Source organism: Apium graveolens, chromosome 3 (assembly GCF_009905375.1).
Source record: "Apium graveolens cultivar Ventura chromosome 3, ASM990537v1, whole genome shotgun sequence".
In the NCBI taxonomy this organism is placed as follows: Eukaryota; Viridiplantae; Streptophyta; class Magnoliopsida; order Apiales; family Apiaceae; genus Apium; species Apium graveolens.
Window position 1 is genome coordinate 140,607,282 of NC_133649.1, and position 16,282 is coordinate 140,623,563.

The following is a 16,282-nucleotide window of genomic DNA, read 5'->3' on the forward strand; positions in this document are numbered from 1 at the left end:
TCCTATTTTCTGTGATAACACAAGTGCAATTGCCATCACTGAAAATCTAGTACAGTATTCAAGAACAAAGCACATAGACATCAAGTACCACTTCATAAGGGAACATGTAATGAATGGTACTGTGGAACTATATTTTGTTCCAAGTGAAAAGCAGCTTACAGTTATATTTACCAAGCCACTGGATGAATCCACCTTTTCTAGGTTGGTAAGTGAGTTAGGTATGCTAAATTACTCTTAAATCTTTATAGATAATTTGCAAGTTGTAATGCAGCCAGAAATTTAATTGGTTTTTCAGTCTTGGATGAAATTTTGGCTAAGTCAAAATTTACATCTCGACGGATGATCATTATCTATCGAGTTTGATCATCCGTCGGTATACATTTTGTTAATAAAATCAATTATTTTTCTGGAATATTTTATGTCTCGACGGATAACCGATTTATCCTCATCCGTCGAATTGTCTTATTCTTAGCCGTTGATTCTCTGAACATTATCCATCAAGTATACTTACAGTTTGTAAGCATGGCAGGATGGATAATTGATGGAATTTTTACAGTTTATTTTTAAACGGCTATTTTGGGCAATTCTTATTGGGTACTTTATTTTACTTTATTATTTTTTACAGTTATTTTTGAGATAGTATAAAAGCATAACTCATTTTCACTCCTTTTCTTTTATCATTCTCAAATCATCTTCTCTAACTTCTCTCTTTCTCAAAAGTAATTATCATCTCTCTCTCTGCAATTTTTACTCTCTAACAATGGCACTAGTCGTAAAGATCATGTCTCAAACTGGATTTATCTACGAGAAAAGCAACTTCACAGCTTTAGTGAACAAGGGGATTCAGCAGTCTGGGGACTACCACAAGATAATGGATTTTGTGAAGAACTGCAAGCTCAACTATGCCATGCTGGAATCACCCACCATTTACTGTGAGGTTGTTGAAGAAATGTGGACGACTGCAACATACAACTCAACTGATAAGACTATCACTTTCACTATTAAAGGTAAGGAATTATGTGTTAATAGTGATATTGTCAAAGCATGTTTCAGAATTCCTGATAATACTGTAACTTCTCCACACACAGACACTGACATTGTTAATATGCTTAATTCTATGGGCCATGCACTCTCTACTTCTAAATTAAGTGAAATTAGGAGGCTGGGTCTTAGGAAAGAATGAAGTTATCTATGTGATGTACTTACTAAGGTATTTTCTGGTAAAATTAGCAATTTTGATTCAGTTAATATCTCTATGATCAACATGCTTCATATGCTAGTAACTGATAAATTTTACAACTTTAGTGATCTTGTCATATTTGAGTTGGGATTTAAGTTAGGGGAGTTAAATAAGAGGGGTAAAAATGTTTACTATGCTAGATTTTAAATGATGCTTGTTAACCACCTCTCTGAGGATATTGTGCTTGAGAACCCAACCAACAAATTAGATTGTTGGGTTCAAGAAAGAAGAATCATTGCAGATTTGAACAGGGCAAACCATCACAAAGAGGTGCCACTCTTTTATTTTCCTGTTAGAGAGGCACCTCAGGTAAGTGAGGTAAGTTCAACTGTCTCTACTCTTCCAGCCTCACAAACTTCTTTGCATTCTAGTGTAGCTATGGTAACTGTGTCACTGACCCAACAGTTGCCTACCCAAGCTCCCAAACCCAAAATTTCAAAAACAAAGACAAAGAAAGCCCCCTCTGGTGTCTCTCGAAAGATGCCAGTTGTAAAATCCACCAAACCAAAAGAGGGGAGTGTGAAGGTGGGTAAGAAAGGTGAGGGACAGGGTGAAGATCAAAGAAACCCTAAGGATAAGGTTAGAGAGGTGAGTGTTTCCCAGCCTAGCCACACTGCAGTTTCCCAATAAACTGCAGTGCTTATTAAGGATATAAGCTCATTACTAGTTGCATCCTCCCAAAAGGATGTGACTATTGAACAAAGCTCTCATCCAGGAGCACAAACCAAAAGGGACAAGGGACACAAGCTCACCCCAAACTTACACTAGAAAGAAGAAATCAAAGACCCTTGGAGATGCACAGGGTTCACACACTGTGCAAATTGGTGCTAAAGACACAGTCACTACATCTTCTCAAAGTCAGGTTGATGTGGCTCCAATAAATGTGGAGTCACAACCAAAATATTTAATAATAGAAGCACCTAAAACACCAAATTCTCCCACACACTCCTTGGATGTTGACATTGTCACACCCCCAACTTAAATAGCAAAATAAATATAGCTATTATATCATTTTAATGAAGGATACACAACCAATCCAAGATCTTACAGTTTAGGGTTTGGAACAGCCCATCACTACCAGCTATTACATCTGATTACAAATACCGAATCCTCACAGCTATTATTACTTATTCTACCTGAGCTCGAACATAAGCATCAGCATCACAGGTCTTACGGGCAGTCTGCTTGAATCTAACCATAGCTGCTAGCTGTAATATCAGGGTAAAGCAAGAAGTGAGCCAAAAGCTCAACAAGTGCTAACAGTACAACGCAAAACATAAATCGAGATATACCTTTAGGAATGACAATGGAAAGACATAATCAATGATAACGAGAGATAAAACTTATGTGAGTTGGCATCATTATGCTTGCATCAAAACAATTTTAAAATCATTCTTAATCAAAATCATTTTATGACGCTACGGATTACAGCCGGTGATCAGCCGCGAAGTAATCCCGAACCTCGCTGGGTTCTAAAACATTATTGGGAATCCCTAGGCAACTTTTAAGCCTAATATAAGTGTGGAAAGGACTCGCGTCTCAGTCCAGATCCACAATTCAAAGAAAACATTTATCCCCCTTTGGGACTGAAAAATCCACATTTTAATCATTTTAAAAACTGATGCCGATTTATGACAAAATCTCTTTCGACTATAATCATTTTTATCAAGGGATTATGAATCAAATTAAAACACTGGAAATATGACACTAAATCTCAGGGCCATGATCCACTAGACTTTACTATATTAGGGTAATTGAGAGGTTTCCATAAACAAGAACTTTGACAAGGAAATTGAGCAAGGCTATTGGATAATATGAAAGAGTAATGCCAACTAGGTTTAAAGCAATGGTTGTAGACAAGGTATAGGTATTAGAACATCAAGAAGATAAGCATCACTGGTTCCAATAGGATAGAGGTGTTAAAATATAAAGAAAGTGATCATCAGCTCAAGATATAACAGGGTATCAAGCTTTAGGGTAAGGATAGGGTTATCAAACAATCATGAATGAATTTAAGAAATGATTGGCTTTTAGGTATCAAGATAAAGTTTCTATCGAGGTTATTTCAAGAGTTGAATCAAAGCATCAGGGTGCAATATCAAGATTTCTCAGGGATCAATAGCATGATAATCAAAAGGTTCAATAAAGTATTGTAACAAATCTCTATTTTATCATGGCATTAAACTATCATGAAAGACTTTTGAACTACTTGCAATACGTACTCGAGGGTTCATGGCATCTCTATGTAACTCAAAGATAAACAAAAGATACGCTTGATTTAAATATATCAAAATGACTCAGGATAATTGCATCGATATATATATGAACTGTTTACAGTAAATACGAAGGTCAAGTTGAATCAATTGCCTGAGATAGACTGGTCTGGTCTGACTGGTAGGAGCAACAACTGGAGCTTCACTCGACTTTTATGGCAAGTTTTCCCTCGTCTCGAGATCCTACATAAATAATAATAATCCTCATTATAATATATTCTTACCATCTTAACCTATTTACAACCCGAAATTAAACATGGATGGCACTTAGGCCTATACGCACTTAATTCATATCCACCAATATATTTTCAAATGTACACACGTAGCCACATAATCACATATCGTATATTAATACCAAATAACATCATATACACCATAATGCCACACTAGGCTTGGATGATCTCGACTCACCACTTAAGTCACTTGGTCGCTAACTAAACAAAGTCTTCAAATTTGGGCTTCCTAACTCAATGTGCCTTTCCTAAACTATCCAAAACCTATTGACCCTTACTTGTGCCTTTTGCTCTACTGACCTTATACTATCTTACAACTATGGTGGTCGACCTAATACTCACTTCTAAGTGTTCTAAAGCTATGTGATAAGTGAAAGTGCTCACTGGTGCAAATTTCAGAATGGTAACTAAGGTTTCTTGAGTGCATTAGACACTCTTAAACTACACGTTTTTCTTCAAAATTTTTACACAAGACTCTCCTGACCTAAGGGCATCTCACAAGCTTGATGTGGCTCAAAGGCCTAGCTTGGGCCTTCTTGGGCCTAAGCTAAAAGTCCAAGGTTCCCCTGTTTTTCTGGGCAGAAAATGCCCTGACTTGAATTATCTTGTGACACATGGTTCTAACTCATATCCTATGAACTATGGTTGGAAAAACTTCTCTGACATACCCTCTAACTAAGGCCCAATTGGGCCTGATGAGGGCCTACCCATGACATGGCCAAATCTCCCTATTTCTAAGTTGCAACAAAACTGTCTCCTGCTGGACAGATTTTGTTATTCTACTTGTGCACCTAACCAAATGACATACAAACCTCCAACCAACTCCTAAAACCTATTATATACTCCCCATACTAACTTCTGGTAGCTTGGGCCTCAAAGTGCACATCAATGACATGGTCAAAACTCACTCTAAACCTCAGGGTACTAAACTGATTTTTCTGCAGAAACTATAACTCTCATTTTTCCAAGGCTTTGACTTGACAAACCTATCTAACAACAACTCAAAACTTAAACAAAGACTTATACATGGTATTCTACTGAACTAACTCCCTTTTTCTCAAAATAACCTTGGTGAGATCATCCTTACCTAAGGTGCAACTATGGCAAAACAAAAGAGACTACTCTTTACAATTCACAAACCTTTATGCTCTTGAAGCAACAAGATATATATATTTTTTATAATAGATAACCACGAATTATTACCATGCAATAAGAAGTATAAATCAATATTAATACATTATTCCTACTGAAATTAAGGCTCACTAACAACATGAATCTAAATGATCAAAACTTCCAAAAAAAATCAAAAGTGATTTACATGCATGCATGCTTTCGGATCTTTCAAGCCAAAGCAACATGATTTCCAAATAATTTTTTATCATAATTCAACATGCAAGCCTAACATGGATTACAACTAAATGATCAACTAGCATGCAAAAGGGTTTTATCAAGCTTTTACTATAAAATTCACGTTATCATCACAAAATATACAAAAATGTAACAAGGCAATAAAACACCATCCATTCGGCTCCTATCAAGTCATGGCCGAATGGATTAGGGTAAGAACAACATTTCATAAGTGTAACACTCTTATGTCTAGCCATTCTTGACCCTATGATACTATATCTCATGGTGAAAGCCTTAGATTCACAAGAATCAAGGAGGTTCACTTTGAGTTTAACAAAAACATCACCATGCAAGGTCAAAACATAGGTTTTTCACTCTAAACTTTTGAAATATATATAAGAATAACATATAGGGAGTAAAATTACTTGGATATAAGATGATTGTTTGAGTGAGAGTTGAAGAAAGAAGGGGATGGGGCTCGGTTTTGGTGGTTGCCGAGAGGGGAGGGGAAAAACCGAGAGGTGAGGGAGGGGGGAGGGAGAAGAGAGTGAAGTGGTGTGGTGAAGTGAGGTGATGATCACTTCTTGGACTTGTTTTTATGCATTGATTTGACTATAATGTGAGTGGGTTTGAGATTTTACAAGAGTAACCCTCCAATATAGTTAGGTAGATTTGCATGCAAGGGTAAAGGGGTAAATTGGTTAGCAAAATGTGAGTTAGTGGGGTTGAGAATGTCTTCTTTGCCCTTTGATTAAATAGAAGAGAGTTTGCATGCAAGGTTATTCATGTAATTTGATAAATATGACAACTAAAATTTATAATGATTTATTTTTATAAAATAAAATACAAGTTCAAAAATTATAAAATTTATACCATAAATTAACTTGTATTTTTAGAGACTTCATAAAATCATTTTCAAAATTTGTGAACAAAATGCCTTTTAAAAGAAGATTTTTCCAAAGCTTAGAATATTCCTTATAAATCAAAAATAAAGAAATTAAATAAACTCTTGCTTTGAAAAATCATATACTACCCAAAGCAAATTTATAATGCAGAAATTTTTACTCACACAAACGTACAATCATTGAATATATTTTCATTTGACTTAATATTATAGCAAATTCACAAATAATATTACATAAAATGTCGGTCGTAACATCCTCTCCCCCTTAAGGGATTCTGTCCCCAGAATCTAAGAGAACAGATGAGGATACCGGGAACGCATATCAGACTCTAACTCCCAAGTCGACTCTTCGACCTTAGGGTTCCTCCAAAGTACTTTTACTAACTTTACTGACTTATTTCTAAGACTCTTTACTTGCCAGTCGAGTATTTTAACCGGTTGCTCCACAAATGACAGGTCTGCCTGAATTTCTACGGGTTCATATTCTATCACATGGCTAGTGTCAGGATTATATTTCTTAAGTAACGACACATGGAACACATTATGCACATGCCGATACTGAGGTGGTAAGGCCAACTCGTAGGCCACCTTTCCTACTTGACTCAAAATCTCAAAAGGACCTATGTATCTAGGTGCTAACTTTCCTTTCTTGCCATATCTCATCAACCCTTTCCTAGGTGACACCTTTAGCAACACAGCTTCGCCAATTTGGAATTGAACATCCTTACGCGCTGGATCCGCATACTTCCTCTGTCTATCTTGAGCAGCAAGCAACCTTTTCTGAATTAACTTGACCGAGTCATGCAACTGTTGTACCAATTCTGAGCCGAGAATTCTTCCTTCTCCTACTTCATCCCAACTTGTTGGTGATCTACATTTTCGCCCGTACAAAGCTTCATATGGTGGCATGCCGATACTGGAATGATAGCTGTTGTTATATGAGAATTCAATCAATGGCAGGTGGTCGTCCCAACTTCCTGCAAAATCGATTGCACAACTGCGCAACATGTCTTCGATTGTTTGAATCGTCCTTTCGCTCTGACCATCAGTCTGCGGGTGATATGCCGTGCTCATATTCAACTTCATGCCAAGACATTCCTGGAATTGCTTCCAGAATCTCGAGTTAAATCGGGGATCTCTGTCTGAAACTATTGATACGGGTACTCCATGCCTTAATACGATTTCGTGCACATACAGATGAACCAACTTGTCCAGTGACGACTTCTCATTTATTGGAAGGAAATGCGCCGACTTCGTAAGACGATCAATTATAACCCATATTGCGTCATGTCCGGATTTTGTTCGCGGTAGCCCTACTATAAAGTCCATAGCGATATTTTCCCATTTCCATTCTGGAATCTTCAGGGGCTGAATTAATCCGCTTGGTCGTTGATGTTCTGCCTTTACTTTCTGACAAGTATAGCACTTCGCAACCCATTCTGCCACGTCTCACTTCATATTTGGCCACCAAAAGTTCTTCTTTAAGTCTTGATACATCTTGGTGCTTCCCGGGTGGATTGAAAATTTCGAATGGTGGGCTTCACGGAGGATCTTATTCTTTAATTCAGGTACATGAGGAATCCATATTCTGGATGAAAACCTTAGTATTCCTTGCTCATCCCTTTTAGTATTAATCTCTTCTCCAGATAACTGATTTTTCTCTTTTTCCATTACTTCCTCTTGACACTTCTTTATCTTTTCCATTAGTGTTGGCTGAAAGGTCATTGCACGACAAACTTCTTTGACTTTCCCATAAGCACAAAGTTCCAATTCCAATTTTCCGATTTCTTCAGATAACTCTTTTGATGTTATCATCATATTCAATCTCTCCTTCCGACTCAGCGCATCGGCCACTACGTTCGCCTTTCCAGGATGGTAATTTATCGAACAGTCATAGTCCTTGATCAATTCCAGCCATCTCCTCTGCCTCATATTGAGCTCTTTCTGAGTAAAAATGTACTTTAAACTCTTGTGATCCGTGTAGATTTCACACTTCTCTCCATAGAGATAGTGTCTCCAAATCTTGAGTGCGAACACTATGGCGGCTAGTTCCAAGTCATGCGTCGGATACTTTAACTCATGCGGCTTCAACTGTCTTGACGCATATGCTATTACCTTACTGTGTTGCATCAACACACAACCCAAACCCTTATGTGAAGCGTCGCTGAATATTACAAAATTCCCTTGATCATCTGGAAGTACCAACACCGGAGCTGTTACCAACTTCTGTTTTAACTCTTGAAAGCTATTTTCACATTCTGCACTCCATTCAAACTTTTGATTCTTTCTGGTTAACTTGGTCAATGGCGTGGCGATCTTCGAGAAATCCTTGACGAATCTTCTATAGTATCCGGCCAATCCTAGAAAACTTCGCACTTCCGTAGGAGTCTTTGGCCTCTCCCAACTCATAACTGCCTCAATCTTCGCCGGATCCACTTTAACTCCCTCATTTCCAATAACATGCCCCAAAAATTGAACTTCCTTTAACCAAAACTCACATTTGGTAAACTTGGCATACAACTTCTCTTGTCGGAGTATCTCCAATGCTATCCAGAGGTGCTGTTTATGTTCTTCTTCCGACTTAGAATAAATAAGGATGTCATCAATAAATACCACGACAAATTTATCCAAATACTTCTTAAATACTCGATTCATCAGATCCATAAATGCGGCCGGAGCGTTGGTCAATCCAAACGGCATTACTAGGAATTCATAATGCCCATATCTGGTCCTAAATGCGGTCTTGGGAATATCTTCTTCCTTGATCTTTAATTGATGGTATCCCGATCTCAAATCAATCTTCGAAAAGCATTTTGCTCCCTTTAACTGATCAAAAAGGTCATCTATCCTTGGTAGCGGGTAGCGGTTCTTGATCGTTACTTTATTCAACTCCCGGTAATCTATGCATAGACGCATACTCCCATCTTTCTTCTTCACAAAGAGAACAGGTGCTCCCCATGGCGACTTACTTGGTCGTATCACTCCCTTATCCAATAATTCTTGTAGCTGGCTCGCCAACTCTTTCATTTCTGCTGGTGCCATCCTATACGGAGCCTTTGAAACTGGTTCCGTGCCTGGAGCAAGGTTGATCTCGAACTCAATTTGTCGATCTGGTGGTAAGCCTGGTAGTTCGTCGGGAAACACATCGGGGAACTCATTAACTACAGGAATATCTTCCATGCTGGGGCTGCCTCTCTCTGAATCCACTACATATGCTAGGAACGACTCACAACCTTTTCTAAGTAACTTCTTAGCCTGAATAATTGTAAGAAATAGTTGCTCTTGCCTCTGCCCCTTAAATACTACCTTCTCTCCACTCTTCGTCTTTAAATACACTCTCTTGGTCTTACAATTTATCTGAGCGCTATTCTCTCCTAACCAATCCATTCCTAAAATTATATCAAACTTTCACAGCTTGAAGAGTATCAAGTCGGCTGAGAACTTATATCCCGAAATATCAATCTCACATTTTGGACAAAATTGATTCACAGGAATCTTCTCTTGGTTCGCAATTACCACATTTACTACCTCACTCATAACCGTTTTATCACATTGGAGCTTATCAACAAAAGATTCTGATATGAAAGATCTTGTTGCTCCCGAATCAATCAATACTTTAGCTTTGACATTATTGAATAAAAGTGTACCTGCTATCACCTCAAAATTCTGAACAGCATCTTTCATCTTTAGATCAAATGTCCTTGCTGTTGCTTGTGGGGTTGGTGCGGGTGGTGGAGGTAATGCCAATACCTCAGCTGGCACGCTTGCACTGCTACTTACCACGTTCATCAGAGCTCTGACTGGTCCTGTTGCCTTACACTCCCTAGCCATGTGTCCAGTCTTCCCACACTTGTAACACGTAACTCCTGGCTTCGGCATCTTGCACTCGTTTGCCAAATGTCCCTTCTGATTGCACCTATAACAGGTCATACTCAGCTTATTGCATACTCCGGGGTGCCTTCTTCCACAGTGCTTGCATTCTGGCCTCTGGAACCTGTTTTCTCCAACTTGCCCTTGGCTTGCCTGATTGTTCCCTTTTGATTCTTGCCTTTTGCCCAAATTTCCCTTCCTTTGAAAATTTCCGCCCTTCTGGAAACCAATCCTCTTTACATTCCGATCTTGCGAACTTCCAGCTTCAGACTTTTCTCCATAAAATGGAACCTTCCTCTTCTTGTTATCCCTCTCTTTCCTTGACTGCATCCCATTATTCTCAATCAGAGCAGCTTTCTGTACTACTCCCGCATAAGTTTCAAGCTCAAACATAGCCACCCTATCTCTGATCCAAGGCTCCAATCCTTGCTAAAATTTCTTTGCTTTTTCTTCCTCAGTGCTAGTATACTTTGTCACAAACCTTGACAACTCAGTGAACTTCTTCTCATATTCCAGTACAGTCATGTTCCCTTGCTTTAACTCAAGAAATTTTAGCTCCATCTGATTCTGCATGTACTTAGGGTAATACTTGTCCAGAAATAACTTCTTAAATCTCTCCCAAGAAACCTGCTGAGTGACTTCCATAGCTTTTACTGATTCCCACCAATAGATGACTTCTCCCTTCAAGAAGTAAGTGGCATACGACGTCTTCTGATCGTCTCCTAACTGTACCAACTCAAAAGCCCTTTCCATCTCCTTGATCCATGTGTTTGCTATCACTGGATCAGTGGTATCATGAAATACAGGTGGATTCACATTCTGAAAAGCTTTGAAAGTGACAATTTGTCTAGGTGGTACTGGTGGTTCAGGTGGTTGGTGTGGCTCACGGTTATCTTGGTTTTCAATTCGTTGTTGAAGAGTTAGTTGTTGTTGAGCTATAGCATTGGTTTGCTGTTGCAAGGTTTCCAGTAGTCGAAGAATGTTTGGGTCTGTGGTGAAGGTGGTTGTTGGGTTCTTCTTTTTGGGAGGCATGATCCTGAAATAAGAGTTGTGTCATAACAGATATGAATGATAAAATGATTCGAGGGTATCGCATGGCATTCTCATTTACATATGGGGTCAAGTTTCCAAATTAAGCAGATATGATGATAAAAACATAAAATAACAGTTGAGAGCAAATGGAACAATAGCACATAATTATTGAAATTTTAAAGGTCACAGTACATAGGATTGGGACATAGTCTGATTCTAGGAATAACAGGCTTATTTAAAGGAAAGACGGAAACAACTGGGGATTCCATAGAGTCTGATAGTACAACAACATGAAAGGTAAATGGAAAGAACTAAGGCTCCACTCCATCTGAACGGGGCTTGGTAGTCTTTTCCTCTCGAAGCGTCTTGTTATTCCTAGTGGACTAACAATGAGATTTACAGAAGGGGGGTTGAATGTAAATCTCAAAACTTTTTCAAGTTTTGAGCAGTTTATGAAAGTTGTGTGTTCAAGAAGAACAAGTGTGTGAATTGCTTTAAGCTAATACAGACAGATATATATTCAAGCACAAATGTAAAGAACACAACAGACCTTAAAAACTTTTCTGGTGGATTTGTTGTTCCACCAGAGATGGTATTTTTAGAAAATCTGTGATTAAACAATGTTGATCACAGCTGCATCCTAGTACAAACTAGATGAATTTTCTCTCAATATTTTTCTAAACAGCTCTGGAAAATCTCTCCTCTAATTACTAGCTTCTACTTGGTTTATATATTACCAAGTGTACAAGTGAAGAACAATATAAAATACAGTAATAAAATAAGATCTTCACTTGCTTCTTTTCCTGTTCACTCCAGTACTTTGTTGACTATTGCATCTTTGTACTAGAGAAGAACGGCTGCTTTTTCTGTTGTTCCTGAAATTCGGCTACCACATCTCAGTTGTCTCTATCAACCCATGTGCCTCTGTCTGTAGGTACAACTACCTCTTATCAACGGCTAATCATCAGAACATCCGTTGAAGCTTTCATCCGTTGATGCACTCATCCGTTGAAGGATGTTATCCGTTGAAGCTTTCATCCGTTGATGCACTCATCCGTTGAAGGATGTTATCCGTTGATGACTTTATCCGTTGAAGCTTTAGAGACATCCGTTGAAGCTTAGCTTCTTATCCGTTGAAGGTCTTTAAGTCATCCGTTGATACCACTTCACTTATACAAAATTACAAGGCATGAAGTATTTACAATTGGCCTTCCTATCTGCATATCATCTAGTAGTCAACATGACTCATAGTTTCTCTCAACTTCCAAGAATTACATTTTAAATACAGAGACTGAAATATGCTACAACACTAGACTTATTTCTAAGTAAAGCTACACCATCAACGGATAGCCAAAGTGGTCTTATCCGTTGAGGCTACAGACACTAAATTTCTACTTAAGTATTTTGTTAAACATATCATCAAACTAATGCACATACATTCCTAACAATCTCCCCCTATTTATGTCTATAAGAATTGTAGGCATAAATTCAGGGTTAACTTGATGATAACAAAACACTTAACAGATATATGAATTGAAACTAAGTAGAAATTTAAAAATGCTGCAAAAGTGTATGTACTAGGAGATAATTGAAGATTTACAGTGTTTCCAAGGACACTCCTTTAGTCTGAGCAAATCATCTTTTTCTTCTTTGTTCCCTGGTTTTCTTTCCTAGCCTTTTGTCATTTTCCTCAATTTGGAGTTGGAGTTGTCTGAAGAATTCAGCTTCATCTTCAACACTGACATCCAACTTAGATTGCATTTCTTTGAGAGTTTCATTGCTGGCAATCTTGAGTTGGTCTTCAAGTCTGAAAAATCTTCTGACTCCTTTATCATCTCTAAATTCCATCAACCAATGAGGTGATTTGAGAATTTTCATTTCCCTTTCTTGAATGAGTAAAGTCCTGGGTAAAGCATTGGGCTCCCTCCAAGTTTTCCTTATATTGGCTATCTTGTTGAGAATTTCAGTCTTGGCAGTTCTGGTAAAGCCAGAATCCTTTTGTATAGCTGAATAGACTCTAATCAAGGTAGAGTAGCCTTCATCCAGAATCCTGTGGAGAGGCCATGTTCTTTCCCCAGCTCCTTTATATCTGAACACTAATCTCTCTGGTAACTGTCTGTAGGCAGCTATTCCCCTTACATCCTCCAGCTCATCCAGATAGAGTTCAATGTCTGAAATTTCTTTTATGTCACAGATGTGAACATAATCATCTTTAGAAATGGGTGACTTAGGCTTAGGTTTTTGTTTTTGAGTGAATTTCTTAGAGGTTAAGGGAGGTGTAGATTTTGGTTTTCTTTTCTGTTTCTTTGGTAGTGGAAGAGTGGTTAGAAAGGTAGGCAATTTGATAGTGTCCCAGTCAATAGGTTCCTCTTTTGGAATGATTGGTTCACCATGGATGTTTATTGTGGGATCAGCAACAAGGGGTTCAGGTATGGAAGGTAGTGGTTTAGATATAGATTTGGTTACTTCAGTGTTATCTCCACTCCTTCTAAGTGCCTTGGCCTTTCTTCTGTTTCCCTTCTGCCATTCCTCTCTTTCTTCCACACTCTCACCAAATATACTCCCTAAAACCTCATCTAGGTTTGTAGTCTTGTCTTCACCCCTGACTTCAATCCCTTTTTCTTTTTCAACTAGACTTGAATTTAGCTGTTGTTCAAGCTTTGCTTGTGCTCTTTTGTCAGCCTTTAATTGCTTGTCTTCTTCCTTCTTGGCTATTGAGAATTTGGGATGTCCTTGCATCACACATATGCTCTTTCCCTCTCTAATGATAATAGCTCTATTTCTCCTTACAGCCTCATCCATGGACTTTTTGAGATAAGCAATACTTCTGCCTAAAATCTTGTTCTCATCAGCTTTTGGAGGAGGAAAGTCCACTTCTTTTAAAGGATTCTTTGTTGAGTCCTTATTGGATCTTTCATTGGGCTTGAGAATTATAGCTTGTAGTTCTTTGGAAGAAGCTTCTCCATCCTTATGACTCCCTACTCGCATGAGCTCCATGTTGATTGGTTCAATTTTTGTGCTGTATTTCACAGATGTTGATTTGTCTTGTGTAGAACCAAACAACAGTTGCAACCTTTCATCAATTCTCCTCCTTTGCTCTTTCACTTGAATTTCAGCTGCTGCTAGCTGAATCAAATCAATTCCATCAGGCTTGTCCTTGATTTGAATGATTGGAGAAGTAGTGATGGCAGGAACTAGCACTTTAGATATGTTGACTTTTGTAGATGGCTCTCCTTCCCCTTCCCTTTTACTCTCCCCCTTTTTGTTATCATCAAGGAGAGGGGTCAAGCCTTGTGCTTTTGCCAGCTGCATTAGGAGACTGGTTTGAGATTGTTGATTGTGAAGAATGGTGGCCACATAATTTTCAATAACTTGAACTCTGTCTTCTAACTTGGCCAACCGTTTTTCAGTAACAGATTCTTTCTTCAATCTCAAAACCAAGTCCTGCAATGTACCATAGGGCATGACTGAATCCAATTTTTCTGAAGTATAGGATTTTAAGTCAGCAATATCCTTCCAGAGATCATCCATACTCAGATTCTGCTTCACTTGCTGCAGCTTCATGAGATGCAGTGAGTCCAGGTGAGCTTGAAGGATGGCCTTGATACTTGCATGTGAAGTATTCTGAATGGCCTGTTGAATAGTGTTGATTTGTTTGACTAAAGAGACATTGAATTCCACTGATCTGTACTCCTTAGTCAAGGCCCATTCAGGTAGATTTGGAATTGAACTAGGGCCTTCATCTCCCCCTAAGTTCATGCTTCCATCAAAAGAAATAGAGTCATCATCATCAGAATTTGCTCCAAATTCCTCAGATGGCTCACCAGCTGTAGAAGGCATTTTGTTAATGGCAGCTTTATCCCTTTGAAGAGATTCTGTTGTGTGCACTAGATGTAGTGACCTTTCTGCTTTCTCATTGCCCTGAGCAGCCAACAGTTGATAGGCTGTCACAGGATGAGTAAAAGTGTCAGCATCCAAGGAAATGTTATCAATTACAGCTTTGTAATGTTGCTGAAATTGTCTTTCCTTTTCAGCATCATCCACAATCATTGACTCATTAGCAATGGCTGGTTCCACCCTTGTATCTACTGTACCTGCTTTTCTCTCTTTTTCTCTATGTTCTTGCATCAGGGGCTCCCCCTGGCTCACACAACTCACTCCCTCACCTTCACCTACTAAGGTGGTACTCCACTCACTTACTTTTGCCATGCTGGAAGAAATAGCATGCATTTTTGAGCTCTCAATCTCTCCTTTTGCCTGGGAGCAACCCAGCCTCTCACTCAAATTGTCACTCCCTTCCCTCAATCCTAAGAGTGATTGCACAGTATTCATGTCTTCTACACTTGGGATTAATTCAGTTATTTGTGTAGAGACTGTCAACGGATGTGGAATATCCGTTGAAGGTGAAACTGATGTTATCAACGGATAACTGCTGTTAAGCTTATCCGTTGAAGAACAACCACTTGTCAACGGATGAGTGATATCCGTTGAAGAAGGAAAAGAAGTTGAAATTGAAAGTGATATAACTGTTGAATCTGTGTAGATTGATTTGAGAATGTGGTGACACAGATCCTTCAATTATATCTGAAAGAATTTGCGGGTGATCCAACAAATCATCCAAGAGATGATGATCACCTGTATTTGAGTGGGGCTTCTCCCTGAGTTGTAAAGAGGGAGAATCAGGAATTGATGGGAATAACATATCCACATCCAGAGATGGTGATGAAGTGTTTGGTGATTGATGTGTGTTTATTGTGAGAGAATGGGGCTGTGACTCCACATTTATTGGAGTCACATCAAACTGAGTTTGAGAAGGCATAGATACAGATGGATGTATCTGTGCAGTGTGTGCACCCTGTGTAGAAGATTGGGTTCTAGCCTTCTTTCTTCTAATAAAGGCTTTTGTTGGTGAGTGTTTGGCTTTAGTGTCCCTCCCTCGTTTGTTCTGTGTTCCTGGTTTGGAACTATTTTCAATAGTAACATCCTTTTGGGAGGATGCTACTAGGGATGTGCTAGATACCTTTTCAACCACCACAGCTTTTTGAGAAACTGTGGCTTGGCTAGCTTGGGAAGCACTCAACTTTCCTTCCTTATCCTGGGGGTTTCTTTGATGTTCACCCCTCCCCTCACCACTCACACCCTGTTCACTCACCTCAGGGTTAATAGTTGGTGTTACAACTGTTGTCTTTTGAGAAACAACAGAGGTGGATTTCTTTGTCTTTGATTTTGAAAGTTTAGTTTTGGTGACCTTGGTAGAAATCTGTTGGGGCATCACAGATTTCATGGCCACACTAGAAGATAAAGAAATAGAGGGGTTGGAAGAAGTAGGAGTTGTAGAAGCAATTACCTCACCTACCTGAGGTGCATTCATGATTGGTAAATA